Here is a 16,650-nt window from a genome sequence, read left to right as displayed (position 1 = left end):
ATGGACGGACAGAGGGATGGCCAGAGCAAAAAGAAGGGAGGAGATTCCTGTAGAGCTGAAGTCACCATGCATCAGTAAGATTTCCCTCTCCCCTTCAGTTTTTCCCAGGCCTTCCTGCAGCATATTTCTAGAGCCGGAGCCGATTCATGGCCACCGTTCGGAGAATAATTGAAAATCCATGGCTGATTGACTCAGACCCTCGGTAATTAATTTCCCTTCAGTTGCAGGACTGTGAGTGGAACACCCCCTTCTGTTGTGCTTTACTTTCATTGGCACGAGCACACACACACATACGCATTTCATCACATCATGCCGGGACACACTTGATCACTGTTTGTATTCTTTGAGGTCATGTTGATGCCTCTCCTCTTACGAAAAGCACAAACTGTGGACATTGGCTCTGCTACAGTTTTCTGTTCCCCCCCTGTCTGCTTGTGTGTGTGTCCTCTGATAAAGGAGAGGGAGAATAAGCTCAGATGGGCTAAAGATATTATTCTGTGGCTACTGTAAGTTTCTCAACATATGCAGGCCTAACGACAGGCCTGGGTTGGGTTTCACTCTTGTTTAGTCGTGGTAGTTTGCTCTCGTCTCTCGCTCAAATGCCTAAAACCAATTACTGATAGCTAAGTGCTGAAGGTGCCTCTCTATTTGGCGACTGGGCTGTTGATCGGGGGGGGGGGGTTGGCACACGTCCATTTGATTAGACTAAAGGCAACAAGCTTAGGTGAAGGACATTCGGGGGATTGCATAGAGCAGGTGTGTTCCGGTGTGAGACTCGTCCACCGAACCATCAGTTTGGTTTGTCTTCTCTCGGGTTTCACCTCAGGAGCAGCATGTTCATATGTTTTAAGTCTAGGAAGTGAAGCCACCAAAAACTAATATTAAACTGGATAAAATATCCAGCATGCAGACCGAAGAACCCACAGAACGTGAAAGGAACAGGAAAGAAACGATGTCTGCAGAAGGAAACAAAGCAGAGTTACGGCAGTGACACCCGGCAGTCCGAGCAATATGAGAGAGAGGGAGGGAGGGAGGGAGGGAGCGGGAAAGAGAGAGAGGGAGGCCTAATGACACGTCTCACATTGAGGGACCTTGGAGTCTGTGTCTTGGAGATGAGTTGCTGATATATACCCAGCATGCTGAGTGTGTGAACAGGCCGCGTTGTTATCCTGGTCACGTTTGCAGGGGAGCATTGTATGCAGCTGTAATAGAGAGAGAGAGAGAGGGAGAGAGAGAGGGAAGGTGACTAGCCAGCGGCCCGAACGACAATTTCTGGAGCATAAAAGGTGTTTTTTTCTGATTAGCTCCGTGCCATCATTGACATTTGGATCTCTTGAATGTGTCGATGTGTAGATGTGATATCTTGTCGCGGCGCAGACGTTGGTTTCATTCGCCGTCTGAACTTATACAGACGCCAGACATTCAGCTGAATATCAGGTTTGCTCATCTGTCAGACTGCCATGTTTGGTCACAGGGAACCTGTCAGGAGGAAACCCCCACCTGCTTCCTCCATGCTGAAATTAATTTGTGTAAACCGGGGGATTCACAGGGAGAATTAAAGATCTAAATCCCTCAGGGGTCAGGGGTGTGTGACCCTGTGGAGCCTTGGCCTGTATCACTGGTACTGCCTCTGCCTCAATGAGACCTGAGATCTAACAGGTGAGAGAACCCAGTGAGGAGATGTCAGTCAGAGTGCGACGTGCCAGACGCCCACACAGTCCTATAAAGAGCTGTCAAAATAAGTGTAAACACCAGTGTGGAGCAGTGAAGGGTAAACTGCTGCTCTTGTTTGTCTAAAGAGCTCTTATTTGAAGGGACAAAACTGTGCTTTACAAAGAACAAAAGGACTGGATTCCTGCTCCTACGAAATGTCATTTCCAGGAAGGGAGCGCATGATGCTCCGCTGAAGGTGTTTGGAGTGTCCATGTCAATTTTGGTGCAAATCCGACCTTCATTGGTGAAATTGCAGCCACTACTAGCATCCTCATGCAGAGCAGGGCGGCCCTCCAAGGCTGTTTACCCATCTTTGGCTCCCTGCATGCCGGCTAAGAAGTCTTATTTCCGGGTAAGGACTACTTAATGCTGGGCTGAAGGTTAATGGTGGTCAAGGGCCCAATGGAGGTACAGGGCCCAACCATGATGGCAGAGTGAAGCACAAACAAATGCGCTTAGGAAAAAGCTCAGATTATAGTCGGACACATTAGTCAATAAATGTGTGAAGGAACAAAGAAAGGGACAAGTTCTGCCAAAATGTGTTGCCAGCTATGACCAGTCACTCATCCATTCTAGCTATGCACACCTCCCCCCCCCCCCCCCTCCCAACCCACCTTCATCACCGAACAACAAAGTCCCAATAGGAAAACTCAATCCTTTGACCCTGTCACCATAAATCCACCCGGGCAGAGCTTTCTCCCAATTCAGCAAGGACTCTAACTGCTGAAAAGAGTCAAAATTTTGATCTTTTCCTCCTGACAAACAGCCGTTATCTCAGCGGGGATGCATGGGAAATAGGAGTGTCAAAAAAAAACAACCAACAAAGCAATTTGCATGGCAAAGAGGTGTTCTGACAAGCAGGGAAGTGCTGGAGCTGTTGCCCAGAGGACTGGATAGCTGTTGAGCAGTGGAGACGAATCTGCTGCTCTCTCTCTAGAGGGACAGGAAGTGTGGCCTCCCCCGGGGGCGAGGGAGGTTACGCAGCACAGTAATGCGTTTTAGTGACGATCAAATAAATACGAGTGCTGGTGCGCAGGGTGGAAGCAGGGCAGAAAGAAAGCTAGAGAGAGAGAGAGAGAGAGAGCGAGCGAGAGAGAGAGAGAGAGAGAGAGAGAGAGAGAGAGAGTGAGAGAGGAGATGCAAATGCAAATGCAAATGCAAGAGTGTATGGTCGAGTTTGGATCAAACAGACATTATCAAACAAACTTGTCTTTGTGCCTTAAAGTCCCACTGCAGCAGTTGTAACTTCCACTTGTGCGTTTGTGTGTAAGTGTAGTGTGTCAGAGGGAGGGCAGAGCACTCACTTGGCAGGTGAGACACTAGATTCAATCACATTCTCTGTCTGCAGTAGATAAGGAAGCAGACTTATTGTTATGTAGTGATAAAAACTATAAATTTGAGGTGTGGTACTGTATCTTAAAAGTCCGTTGGAAAACGCAGCCAAGTAAATATCTAAGTGTACAGAATGATTGATTGACAATGAATTTCAGGATTGGTGCCAGCATCCAGCGGTCCTTGGCTGAACTACAGCTTCAGTAAACGCAGCAGTGACTACGGCACTACAAAGATAATTGTTGTCATCGACGGGTGTACGGGCCGTCTTCTCTCTGGTCTTGGGACAGCGTGTGTGTGGTTCCTGTGGTGACCTGGTGTAGTCTCAGTGAGGAGGCACTTTGTAGTCATGCGGGTAAACGCTGGGCACCCCGAGCCCGACGGCCTCAGCGCTTGGTGCTGCAATCTCACATTAACGCCCCCAAAGACAGCAGTGTGCGTGTGTGTGTGTGTAAAAGGCAAAGCTTCTGGCTACCACAGAGTGTGTATCTATCAAGGTGAGAAGATTGAACATGGGCTCCAGAGGATGAGATGGAAAGTGAGATGGAGAAGAGGAACGCAGAGGGCGCCGAGCCGCCAGTTTCTGTGACTCCACAGGATTTAACACAAAGTCAATACTGCTGCAAAGTGCAATCACGGTGTGTGTTGGCCGAGGCAGATGTGTGCAATCAGTGTTACACCAGGACCGGGTCTGAGGGGCCCGCAGGCCCCAGAGGAGATGAGGGGAAACTCTTCAGGCTTGCTTGTTCTCATTTTCTTTCTAATTCTGTCCCTGTACTCTTTTCATCAGTTTCATTAGACTTAATTACACTTGTATGAATGAGACTGAGAGGAGAGGAGAGGAGAGGCGAGGCTGGTCGCTCTACAGATGTTCGCTCCAACACGCTGAACATCCATAGTCCTGGCTACCAACAGTTGTATCGGTTCCAATTCACTTATCTGTTGTCAAGGTGACTACATTGATCAGCTCTGGCGGGCTCGTCACAGATAAGAAAGCTTTACTGTACACGATACACAAGCAGGGAGCCAAAGAACAATACCTCAGTAGAGGACGGCGGTAAAGATTCAGGTGCAGTTTTGGAGGGAGACGTTCTGCAAAAACAGTGTGTGTGTGTGTGTGTGTGTGTGTGTGTGTGGAAGTTGCATTAGTGAGCTACCATGGCCGTGATTAATGACACAAAATGCTATCTAGAACTTTACTTGATTTGAGTTATTTTTCACCATCAGTCTCAGCGTTATCTTATTTTAGTGCGGTGACATCACACTAGTTAAGTCCTGTAAAGCATGTGTACCGTTCAGCAGCGCCGCAAGCTGTTCAAACCAGAATGACGATGTTCCACACATAGGGTGGGAGGAGGAGGAAGGAGAGGGGCTCTGCCATTTTTGTAGAGAGAGGGGGGGAATTTACAGATCGACAACTAATGCTGTAAAGGAATATAACATTTAATAACGCACAAAAAGGAAATGTTGGAGAGAGAGAGAGAGAGCAATGTACTCATGTGGTATTGTGGCAACATCCATGAAACGTGTATGGGCGTCGTCTGGCTGTAGTTTTCTCTCCCATCTTATCTATGACCGCTTTGCTTCATCCGTCTCTTTGTTGTGCTCCATCTGTAATCTCCTCTTAAGACGGCAGGGACGTTAATGCACCATGAGTCACAGACTGGCACTGAATAGACTGAAGGAGAAACACGTAGGCACCAGTGCGTGAAGTGTGTGTATTTTTGGGACGTAAACCGAGTAACAGAAAAAGCCCTGTGAAGACTTCTGAATCAATATTCCACATTGCTGGAACACGTATGTGCATGTAATATGTGCATTTCCGCCCGTTATAGCAAAGAAGCGTTTCGAATGCGTCGCAGCGAAAGCCCCGAGAACTTGCCAAGTAACCGCCTCCTACCTGGGTTTCATCTCCGGGGGGAGCGCCGTCCCTCGCTGTGCCGAAGCCGTAGGGCGTCGCCTCCCTGCCGCGCCTGGAGAAATAATCTGTTAGTAATAATCCAGCGAGCCCGAAGCAGGTCACATGTCAGGAATCGAGGGCCCGAGTGAAGAGCCGCGTTTGATTATTCAATTCTGTTCCCTCCTGCGGTTTGTTCAACAGCTGTGTTTTTCAGAGCTGGGCTGTCCGGCCCGTGGACGTGGATTAAAGCACATTAGAGAGCATGTTCCAGTCTCTCCGGTCGCAATTTGGTTTTTAAAGAGGCTATTTGCACCAATCAGGCGGGCAGAAGTGCGCGGCTGCAGCGACGATGCCTCTTCTCCATCACTGACTCATCGCGGCGTCGGTGACATGACATCCAAACTCGCTCGGCACCTGCGTGTGTGTCACAGGCACGATGTGTCAAGATAACAGCTGATATTATATCTCCTCCGCCACTTCCTGCGTCCTATGTGAGGCTTTCCCCCCCCCCCCCCCCACCTAATAAACCAACAATATCTACTTTACACACACTCCTCCCATCTAACTGTTGACACACATATGCATCAGTGTGTAGCTCCAGTCGTCTCATGTCACATCTCAATTTCTAAGTGGGGTAATAATGCATTCCCTTCGAGACTCGGAACGGGCGTCTGTTCCCCTACAACACAACAAGGCAAACACACGCTGCGTCTGCTTCTTGGTGAATGCACACTTTTCCCCTCCTCGTATCCTTACAAGTCCTCTACATCCTCACTCTGTCCCATCACCGCCGTGTTTCAGATGCAGCTGCTTCACCTGGGATTGTAGTCTTGGATGGAACAGAGACAGAAAATGTTACTTTAAAGCCCGGATTTGAAAGAGGGGAAATTGAAACAAGACCGAGCGAAGACAGCTACTCGTAACTACATCCTGTTTAAGGGGAAAGAAAAGATTACCCTCAAAAAGCTCGACATGATGCCTGCCGCACCAAAACGTAAACATGCTATTTATCCCAGTGTAAACAATGCAAATCATACCTGCCTCCTTCCAGCCCGACTGAGGCCAATTTTCCAGACAAGTGTGGGACGTGTCCACACAAGCTGCAGACGCTCATTTCACAACAACCCCCTCTTTATACCTAACTGTGATAATGTGTGTGTTTGCTTTTATTTCCCTTATTAAACCTCTGAGCCCACCAGGTTTGTCCCGTCCTGTTGTCAGAATTCCTCTGTCTAGAATATGACAAACACACACACTGGTTCACATATTGAAGATTTTTCAGCCCTCAAAAATGACAAAACACTTACAAATTGTATCCTGTTGAGTCAATTTAATGAAACGCGTCCCCTTTTTCCATTTTCCAATTTTTGTGTTTCAGAATTAGTAATCCAGTGAAACGAAAGCACACAGAGCCGCTCTCGAGTTTCCTGAATGTTCCGTTGCGTCCGGGCTTCAGTCTGCTACATGCATCATCTCCTACGTTTGGGTTTGAACAACAGGAGTCAGTCAGCCATTGAAAGGCATTCAGTCGTCTGTCATTAGGTCGTAAACGCTGAGCCGCTGTGCTCAGAGCTCTATAGAAATGACTTTTGAATTGCCCACGACAATTGTCTAGATTTGCGTCGTGTTCATCGCTATAATCAGATTAATTCATAAATAATGCAATGGGCTCGTCGCAGGGAAACACTAGTGTGTAAAAGCATGTTGGGCCTCTTCATCTCTATACTGATATCTCCAGGCAATCTCAGTCCTTGCTGTAAGTAGGGGAGAGATGGCCTGTGAATCAAATTAGTCCTCTAATGGATAGAGATGAAGAGCGAGAGAAAGATGAGAGAGGGAGGGAGGGAGGCAGGCAGGGCGAGAGAGCGGCCGGTGTCGCGATAAATCTGGAGGATTACATTATTGCCTTTTTTGTGAATGGAGAGAGAGAGAGAGAGAGAGAGAGAGAGAGAGAGAGTGAGAGTGAGAGTGAGAGTGAGGGGTAGGCCTGAGTAATATTGATTTTCAGGGGAACTTTTTCAAGTATGTATAACCAATTACAGTGGCCCTCCCACCACAAGCCTCCGTTTCATGCCGATGACGAGTCACTGGAACTCCAGCAGCGATGCAGGGGCCGTATTAGGTTCCATATTGCCTCACCTCAGTAATGGAATCCTCCGCTTGAGCGACCATGGAAATCTGGTGCCGTCGGACACACGGGTACAAACAGATAGACAGGGTGAACACGCGGATGCACACACAGGCAGAGACACAAAGCAGACGCATGGCCTGACCTCCTGATGATTTGCACACATAAACAGAGAGAGAGAGAGACACACACACACACACACACACACATACATACACACACACACACACACACACACACACACAGACAGCAGAGAGAGGGAGAGAGTGAGAAAGAGAGACATTCAGTGTGTAATGGAATGGAAAGCACCCGTCTCGCCTCTTCAAAGCATTTTTGCTTTATTCTGCTGAGCTTCGAATGTTCAGGAAGCATTCAGAAAGCATCCTCCTCCTCTTCATCTTGTTTTCATGCAAAACAGAGTAAGAAAATGAAGTCGTCCTTGGAGAACAATGGGGGGAAAAAAGGGACGAGGGATCATAAAGCAGAACCAGAATAAAGGAGAGGGAGAGACGCAGTTCATGAAACCATCTGGGTGTTCCCAGCATCATCCTTCTGCTTTGGCACAGAGGCTGTGTTTTTCTCCTCTTCCTCTCTCCTACACGCTGTGTCTGTTCTGTGTACCCATGCTTTATTTATCAGTGCCTTCATCAAGTATTTAATTGAAAAGCGAGGGGAAGTGTCACATCTGAATATTATTGAACCAAACGGACAGATAAGGATCCCATGAATATGAACTCTAAATGTGTGTTCCAGCAAATGAGATGAAGATAGATAGAGAGAGCGAGAGAGAGAGAGAGAGAGAGAGGGGGAGAGATGAACCACAGCATGTAAAGCCTGTGTGTGGGCTTTCCCTGCACTGCTCTCTATTATAGAATGATCTATCACGCCGTGCATATTACTTGTTGTTTTGTCAAATACTGTAAATAAAACCACACTGAGCCTCAGTAAACATGGACAGATTTGACTTTGATGCGAGCTGGAGTTTGTCCTGAGTGAGGAGGAAAAAAAAGAATTAGAAGGAAGGGATGTGAAAGGTTTAGTGGGAATGAAAGGGGGAGAGTAGAGAAATGAGGGAGCGCTCCATCACTTTAGCACCGATTTGTTTATGTTTTTAATAAGTGTAGGCATCCTTCTCCTTTTTAATGATTTCCCTCAAATTGAGTCGAGTGGAAGTGATCTGAGTGCAAAATATCCTCTCCCGTTTCTCATAACTTCAGGTGAAACTGCACGTGTGAGCAGTTTCACCCTCGCTGGGCGAAACCTGCTTCATTTTCCTTCTCTAGTCTGAAAGCGAGTAAAAGATGCTTTATAATGGGCCGAGTGTTCTGCAGCGTGCTCACTATGAGCTGGCCAGTGAGCACAGAGAGAAGGAAAAATACAAGCTCATGCAATGTAATCCTCCGCTTCCCCCAAAGGAGTCAGTGTATAGAGCGATGGATGGAGAGATGAAGGAGGGAGGGAAGAAAAGAACAATAATGGTCTCTACGATTCAGCATCTGCTCATTAATCATTCATAGGCAGCCAAGTGGCAGCAGCAGGGAGCACGGTGAGATTTCAGGTTACGCTATCAAATCTCAATTTATAAATAGCATAGTTATGGAGCGAGGGGGGCCGAATATCATCAGTCATAGCCCCTCCCCTCCACGCCACACCAGCATCCGCGGATTCCTCTTATGTCAGAGGTTTCTCCACGTGTAGTAAGGTGGTAATGTGATCCGTGTGAATGAGAGAGGCAAAGATGGAAATAAAAGTGATCCATTCTCCAAGCAGGAATGATGACATGAAGCTGCTCGGTGCTTTAAATCCTGCAATGTAGGTGATAAAATGTCACGTACACACATTAATGCTCTTGAAGTATGCGTAAACGTCTCAATCAGTCTGCCTCTCTGCCTGCATTTCCTCAATATGAGCTTTAGCTTCTCCCTACACGCAGGAAATGCCTCAGAATGCCAATGCATCTTCATATTGAGTGCATGCAAACGCACTGTGTGTATGAACATTATTTAGTCACTCAAAGATGTAGGTTAAATAAGCATCACTTCCTTTCCTGTCATCACATGGCCCCCTCTCCCACCAATATCCACCCCACGCATCGATAGATAACAGAACGCTCCCCCTCGATCCTGTGTGCGATGCCGGCGCTGATCTCCATCCCTCAAGGACAGTTTGTGGACAGATGGTCACATGATGAATGGCACAGAGGCCTTTAAGCCTGTGTCAGTGCGGCGGTGGTGGCGGTGGGTGGGAGGTGTCCCCCGCCCCTGTCCTCCTGTTTCTCCCGCTTCGAGACGCAAGTGACAGCTGACTCCTTCTATTGATAAATGTTCAGTAAGCCCGTCACGTCTCAAATACCTAGTTCCTGCTGTAAAACACGTCAACTGGCCCTGAGTATGTATGGGGGGGGGGGGTGAGAGGGGACTGTGACCCTGTTTGATGATTCAGCGCTTTAGCTAACGACTGAACTCAGGAATGTTTACACAAAACTGTTATGATTTATTTGTACTTGGCACGAGTCTGTAAGATTTAATGCGCAATTTCAGAGCACATTCATTCTCTGGGGTTTCTCTGCACTCCAAGGCGCCGGTAAATCTGCACAGCATTGAGGTCGCCAACGACCCCAGGAAAGGTCGCAGTAACACACTCCTGTTTGGCTCCAGTCAGTGATGGGGCTTTTAACCATTTTACCAAATTACATCATTTGAGGCGACATTATGTCCAAATTAGGTCACCATGAATTAAAATATTTTTAAAAGCTACTCCACATGCAGAAACAGGTCCATCATCACTTTAGAAAGTCTTTCCTTATGATATTCTACCCTGAAAGGATTGTTCCTATCCTGTGCTAACTTCCAGGGTTCAACAGGGTCCAATTACATCTCTATGGACCGGCTATGTGACCAGCAAAGATCGGCAACAATGTCAAAGAAAATCCTGACATTTAATAAAATAGCCATAAACAAACCCTTAAAAGTCAGCCTAGTACCTCACACACACACCCACACACACTATAGGATTATAGTGATGAGTAATGGAAGGGAAAGAGCATGGTGAGCAGTGAGTCAGCATGTGTGCAGAGTGAGATGTCCATGTAGGGAGACTTGCAGAGCATAAGTTGAGTGGCGTGGTTCATGCAGCACACGCACCACACCTCACATGCCAACGGTTAGATACACAACATGCAAGGATCCACTTGAATGGCTGCACATCTGCAAACTAATTTGCTTGTGTAGGTAAAAACTGTTCTGATTGTATGAACGTTGGGAAGCATCGTGTGCAAGCACGAGCAGGACGAAAGTCTGGAATTACTAGAAATGAAAGTAACACAGAGAGAGAAGATGTATGAAGGTACGCCACACCTGAGCTAAGCGAGGTGAATGCTTACTTTGAGCCGCTCCGACATGTGTGACCACGTCCCGCCGGCTGAGCCCCGACAGACGGCTGTGAGGAGGGAAAGAGGGAAGAAGGGGGGGAAAGAAGGGGATGAAAGCGAGTCTCAACCATTGACAGGGGGGGAGAGTGATGTGTTGGGGTGTTTGTGCGAGGCCGGCAAACATAAACAGAGCATCAGTCAGTCAGGGTCTGTGTGTGTGTGTGTGTGTGTTGGCATTTGCAAGCACGGCATGATTGACATGTTAGAGCCGGGGCTGCAGCAGACCATAAGCTATTAGAGAAGAGGCCACCTCATCCGTCAGCGTCTGGAGGCCGCTTTGTTGACTGACTGTGTGATGATGTACACTGCACCGCCGTGACACGTATGAATAAATCACTAAAACATTACAGAGGAATCTGAGCAAAAATGCTAAACCAACATAATTACTACGAAAGTGTAATCTGCATTATAATCTGCTTTGAATTGTGTTCAGTAAACTCACTAATATAGTAAAGTGTGACATTAATTAAAATTATACAGAGTGAGTCTTTACATTATTCCCATCCACAGTATTAGTTCTGCAGAGCAATCATCTTCTCCCCTTCCTATCCTCCAGGTATAACACACACACACACACACACACACACACACACACACACACACACACACACACACACACACACACACACACAGGCTTGAACTGGGCATCACAATTGATTTTACAAGGTATTGGTTTTTCATTTCTCCAAATGCCTGCAAGCAATTTCAGGATAAGATAGTTGTGTGTGCATGCATGTGTGTGTGTGTGCGTTTGTGCATGGCAGAACATTTCTGTATGGCACAGGGAAATACAGAGTGTGTGTGTATGTGTGTTGCGTGTAATGGTGCAGCAGGGTAATTTCTGCTTCTCCCATAGCGCTGCTCTCCAGTGAAAAGCACGTCTCTGAAATGTCACCTTTTCAGGAACGATGAAAAATGGCCTCATTTTACGCCTGACAATGCATTTTCGAGATAATGAGGTTGTGTGCTGTGGATTTAAGGGATTTATGCCGGCATGATGAAGGAGAATGTACTCCATAAAAGCTCCTTCACACTGCCTGAAAACTTTACTACATTTGGATGCACGTGGTTTCCATTGGACGGCAATAATGTACTTGTGAGTTGAATTCATTTGTGTGAACATGAATGACACACACACACACACACACACACACACACACACACACACCTGCCCAAGTGCGTAGGAAGATGTTATCTGCAACATCAATATGTTCAGCATTACTCTGACATAACAAAGCCCAACAACTCTTGGCTTTTCATAACTGTAGAAACTTCTGTCTCTCACACACACACACACACACACACACACACACACACACACACACACACACACACACACACCTCCTCTGGTCTTTTGTCTGTTTACTTCCCCTGTTTGTCTCTGTCACCTCGGTCTCGGTTGTCCCACACCGTTGGTCCACCACCTACCTCCAGCTTCAATCTCTGTCTCCTTCCTCCAGCCCGGTGCTAATGAGTTCTGGATGTGGCCGGCGTGGGGTCCAAAGCTCCTCCCTTTCTACCGTCTCTCCAGCTGGGCGCTCCCACCGCGCACCAAATGCCTCTCTTGAATATTGAATAAAGCCCGGGACCACCTCTGTGCCTCCTGATCAACAGCGCCGTTATTACCTCGCTCCGGCTCCGCACGGGGTCCTGAGGCACCGGGGCGGGATTGATGGGTTTTGAGTCCGCGGTGTTGTGAGGAGAAGCGGCGAGCAGAGCGGAGATAATAGGCACCATTGGGTCGAGTGTTTGAAGTGGTTTGATATTGTCCCTTCCGGTTATGAAACCTTTCATTTTCTATGTTATAACTTTGTGAAGTTGCTTTGTATCACCCCGTCAGAGTGTGTTACTCTCAAACTGATGATGTGTGTTAATCACTTTCCACTTGTTGCTGATAATAACATTATCCAAAGCCAATAAGGATCATGTTATATTACCGAATGAGGTTTTTCTCTCACTCAGATTAAAGACATAGTGTATTGTGTTTCATACGCACAAGAGTTTGGTCCAATTTGATTGTGCGTTTACCATTAAACTGAGCCACAACGGTGTTGGGGTGCAGCTAGTCACCTGTCACTCCAGGTGCGACCTCTGTGTGACCTTCTTATCCTGTCTTAATCAACGATCAGCTTTTGCCGGACTTTATTCAGAGGAAGTGATTAGGAAATCCGTTAGACTGTGTTGAGTTGCAGCATTGATGACACACACAACGTATTGATATTTGAACGTAGATGCCCAGTCAGGTGTGTGTGTGTGTGTGTGTGTGTGTGTGTGTGTGTGTGTGTGTGTGTGTGTGTGTGTGTGTGTGTGTGTGTGTGTGTGTGTGTGTGTGTGTGTGTGTGTGTGTGTGTGTGTGTGTGTGTGTGTGTGTGTGTGTGTGTGTGTGTGTGAGAGCTTGTTTCTCTGTTCTCTCGACAAGAAGTGGTAGCAGTGTTCACAAATGATATAACACCTTTTATAAGCACGTAGGGCACGACCACACCGGTTTGACTGAGCCTGTATTTACCTGCTGCTCTTTTCTAATCCTTCCTCACTACAGTACGTAGTTCACTTCATTACTCAAAAGGCCAAACTACACAATTAGCACCAACACATGGTATAGCAGACCCAAACCTCCATCTGGACCAATCAATGCTATTAGACCCGTCGACGTGATTAGGAACACTCCTGCAAGTCTTCCCTTTCTCTCTCTCTCTCTCTCTCTCTCTCTCTCTCTCTCTCTCTCTCTCTCCTGCCTCACACTCGCCTGTGCTGGGGAAAGGTTGCAAAGCTTGTTGGGTTTAAATTATGGGCCATTGATTCGGTCCTATCCAGGTACACAACTGCAGCAAACACACACAAACAAAGAGACATTGTGCATGGAGTGCTGGTGATGAGGGCCGTGATGAGGAAAGTTAGGGAATGTCGATGCGTTTCTCTAAAGCAGAGAGGTGTAAGGTGTGTATCTGGGTTTGTAGCTGCTGGAGGCTTCTGTGGCATGCAGATACGTAGATGCGCTGGAAGCATTTGATGAAGTATTTATATGTTCTGTCAAAGGGAGAGTCAGGTTTAGTCCTCTGTGTGCACATTCCATCTATGAGCAGAGGAAAAATGTATTCTATTTTATTGGGAGAATGCCATATTGACAAAAAAGCACAGAGAGGATCCAAGGGACCGACTGGTAAAGGTCGTTTGAGACAGAACCATTACGTCCCAGTCTGAATCCAGTGTTGTTGTCTCTTTCCCCCAGTGGGCACGGACAGCAGAGTCAAACTCACTCGTATATGAAAACGTCACCTCAGAGGTGAAGCCTCAATGAAAACGCCACCACACACCTGAGTTATTGGTGCTCTTTGTAATATGAAATACAATAAAATTCTCACAGCCGCTCCCTCACTTACCGCCCGTGGACACACACATACACACACACAAACACTCACACATTCGTATTTTATTTTGCAGACTTTTTAGGAAGCTGAAAAACGACTGACTCCACTCTGTTTGGTGTCAGGGAATCTGATACAGCAGACATTCATCACCGGGGCACGCCTGGCCCATCAGCAATAAACCTCTCCACGTCTCTCTCTCTCTGTCTCTCCACGTCTCTCTCTCTCTCTCTCTCTCTCTCTCTCTCTCTCTCTCTCTCTCTCTCTCTCTCTCTCTCTCTCTCTCTCTCTCTCTCTCTGTGCCACCGCGTGTCTCCGCCTGGTGTTTTATCTCCGCCGCCCGTTTTTCACTCAATAATCATAAACACAAAACCGCCTGGATTGTGACTGGGATAATAGCCTGAGCAGCCCGAGCCTTTGTGCTCGGTTCAAATAGAAAGTGATAACTGGACGCACGGGCAGAATGTCCAAGTAGATCACCGTGCCGATCTTTATCAGCAATTCATCTCGGTATTCAACCAAAAAAAAAAGCCGTGTTCCCTCCGCGGGCCTTACCTTGGATCCACAGTCTTTCTACTCGGTGACCTTGCGGTGAGATTACGGCAGAAGGCTTCACAGAGCGCCGATGCTTTAATTACCCCGGGCAGCGTGCGTCAGTGGGAAAGAGCTGTATTTAAAGATGATTGGTGTGAACGTGTGCGTGTGATTTATGTGTGGCACACGCCGCATGTGTCTGTGATACAAGTGAAGGGGCTGTCAAAAAAAAAAAGGCCGTCCTATTTGGTACCGTCCCGCTTCAGAAACCCTCTTACATAAGCCACTACTCTCAGATGTGTGATATCATAGAACTATTTTTGACTGTAAAAAGGTTCAGAGTTAGATAAAGCCTAGAATATATTATTTAAGCCATCCGTAACACAGCTCCTCTCTCATCTCAAATGTCAGTACATTGTCCTCACGAAATGGTGTCAGCAGACGGGGGCCGACCTGTTGACTCGACCCGTCGCAGAACGTCTCTTATTTTAGCACATTTCAGCCCCTCGTCAGCTGACCTGGATCCGGTGACCACATAGAGAAAAAGCGGCTTATTTCTGAGGATGTCCCAGTTTAGTTTCAAACAAGATGATAAGACGAGTGAACCGTCAAGTTTGCCGGGATTTGAAATACTCACACATCAGAAGACGCTGCCTAAAGTTACGTAGAAATGCACTGATCTTGAGTTTGCGATCCTTAATACAGCAAAGTCCCTCTTATTTGATGAACTAAGAATCGAGCAACTCTTGTGTTTGTGGTTATGTTTATCTCCCCAAACCAACCAAACTGTTCTTAGGGGAACATGTTTGATTGAAGGGCCGCTGTGAAAACACATCGTCAGCCCTTCAGGTGATCTCATGGGGCTGCTGGTAGTAAAAAGCTGCCAGTCTACCAATTAGGTGTTTCTCCTCTCCAATAAGTAAACCACATGGGAGAACAACAGCAGTAGCCGTCCAATAAAGTTCTGAATATGTGTGCGAGTGGATCAATACTCTCTCCCTCAAAGAGAACCTATAAAATTGCATCAGAAGAATCTCCCCCACAAACACATCCCTAAACACGGCAACCCTGAAGCAGCAGGCGGATGAAGGATAAAGTTCTGGAGGCTTCTTCTGACCGCAAAGTGTCTTCCCGCGGGTAATCGTGACGGGCCTGAGTGCAATCAATCCGGTTTTCAGAAAATCGCTCGGACTTTCCTGGAGATCGGTGGGAGCGTCTCCCAGTGTGGGTGTAGCTACAAGCCTCCACTAAACGGAGATCAAGGCGGCATTGGAAAGACTCCTTGAAGCTGAACACTGACGTGCAATTTTGGGATTTAGAGGCATTTAGTGAGATAATAGCCTCAATTCCCGCTTAATTGATGGCTGTAATCCACGTGTTGTTTTAATACACCTCTCCTGTTGATGTGAGAAGAGATGCACCCATGGGTTTGTGCAAAAAGTGTGGATTCACTGGGCTGTGAGCTCGCAAGCTGGGTACATTCCCATCCTGACATAACAATTATTTGTTTCATGCCAAGTTAATTACTATTGCGGTGTGTTTCTCTCATGATGATGTATTATACAGCTTTCTAGTAGCGATCAGGCTCCAGATGTAATTTGTGAGTAGTAAAGTATGTCGGCTTTGAGAGTAAGGAGGTGAGCTCGTACGGCTTTGGCAGATTTTTCAGAAATCACCTATTGGTCTGGATCAGAATCAGATTCTCTAGTGTTGGTTTGCTATCTTGATTCGCCAGTTCTGCTTAATCTCTGCAAAGTATGTCATTTACCCTGCGTTGATTCATATCGCACATTAAATGTAACACAGATAAGACTTTGAAGATGGGACACGGCGCCGCATCATCGTCCCCGGGCTGCCTGGTGGCCACAGAGCCTCCATCAGCCATTGTTAACATTTTCCACCGGTGTGCGACCTCGCTCTACCGGGTCGTCGGTGGTTATTTTTTTCTTAGGTAATCTGCATTGCAATGTGAAGCAGCTCTCCCAAGAAACCTCCCTTATCTTCCCAACGGCCTGTCCGTTCGTTAAGTCATAATCGTAATGCAAAAATTAATTATGGCTCTTTGTGACCGGAGAGGAAAACGAGTGACCTACTGTAGAAAATATACTGCAAAGGGAAAAGAGAGCCAAACTGGATTATCATTAAAATGACAAATGAAAGGTGAGGTGGGTGGGAATGAGCGTGTGTGTGTGTGTGTGTGTGTGTGTGTGTGTGTGTGTGTGTGTGTGTGTGTGTACCAGGAATGGAA

The 16,650-nt window shown here is 47.0% G+C and overlaps 1 protein-coding gene across 1 annotated transcript in view; it reads left to right on the top strand.

Annotated features, from left to right (window-relative positions):
- Positions 1 to 16,650, top strand: part of gabbr2 (gamma-aminobutyric acid (GABA) B receptor, 2) — an 85,608-nt gene that overhangs the window by 10,645 nt on the left and 58,313 nt on the right. The window lies entirely within an intron of this gene.

The sequence above is a fragment of the Genypterus blacodes genome, unplaced genomic scaffold (genome assembly GCF_046128005.1).
Source record: "Genypterus blacodes isolate CSIRO-AG114 ecotype Tasmania unplaced genomic scaffold, CSIRO-AGI_Gbla_v1 ptg000438l_1, whole genome shotgun sequence".
Classification (NCBI taxonomy): domain Eukaryota; kingdom Metazoa; phylum Chordata; class Actinopteri; order Ophidiiformes; family Ophidiidae; genus Genypterus; species Genypterus blacodes.
Note: the sequence above shows the minus strand (reverse complement) of the source record. Positions and strands in the feature narration are given on the sequence as shown.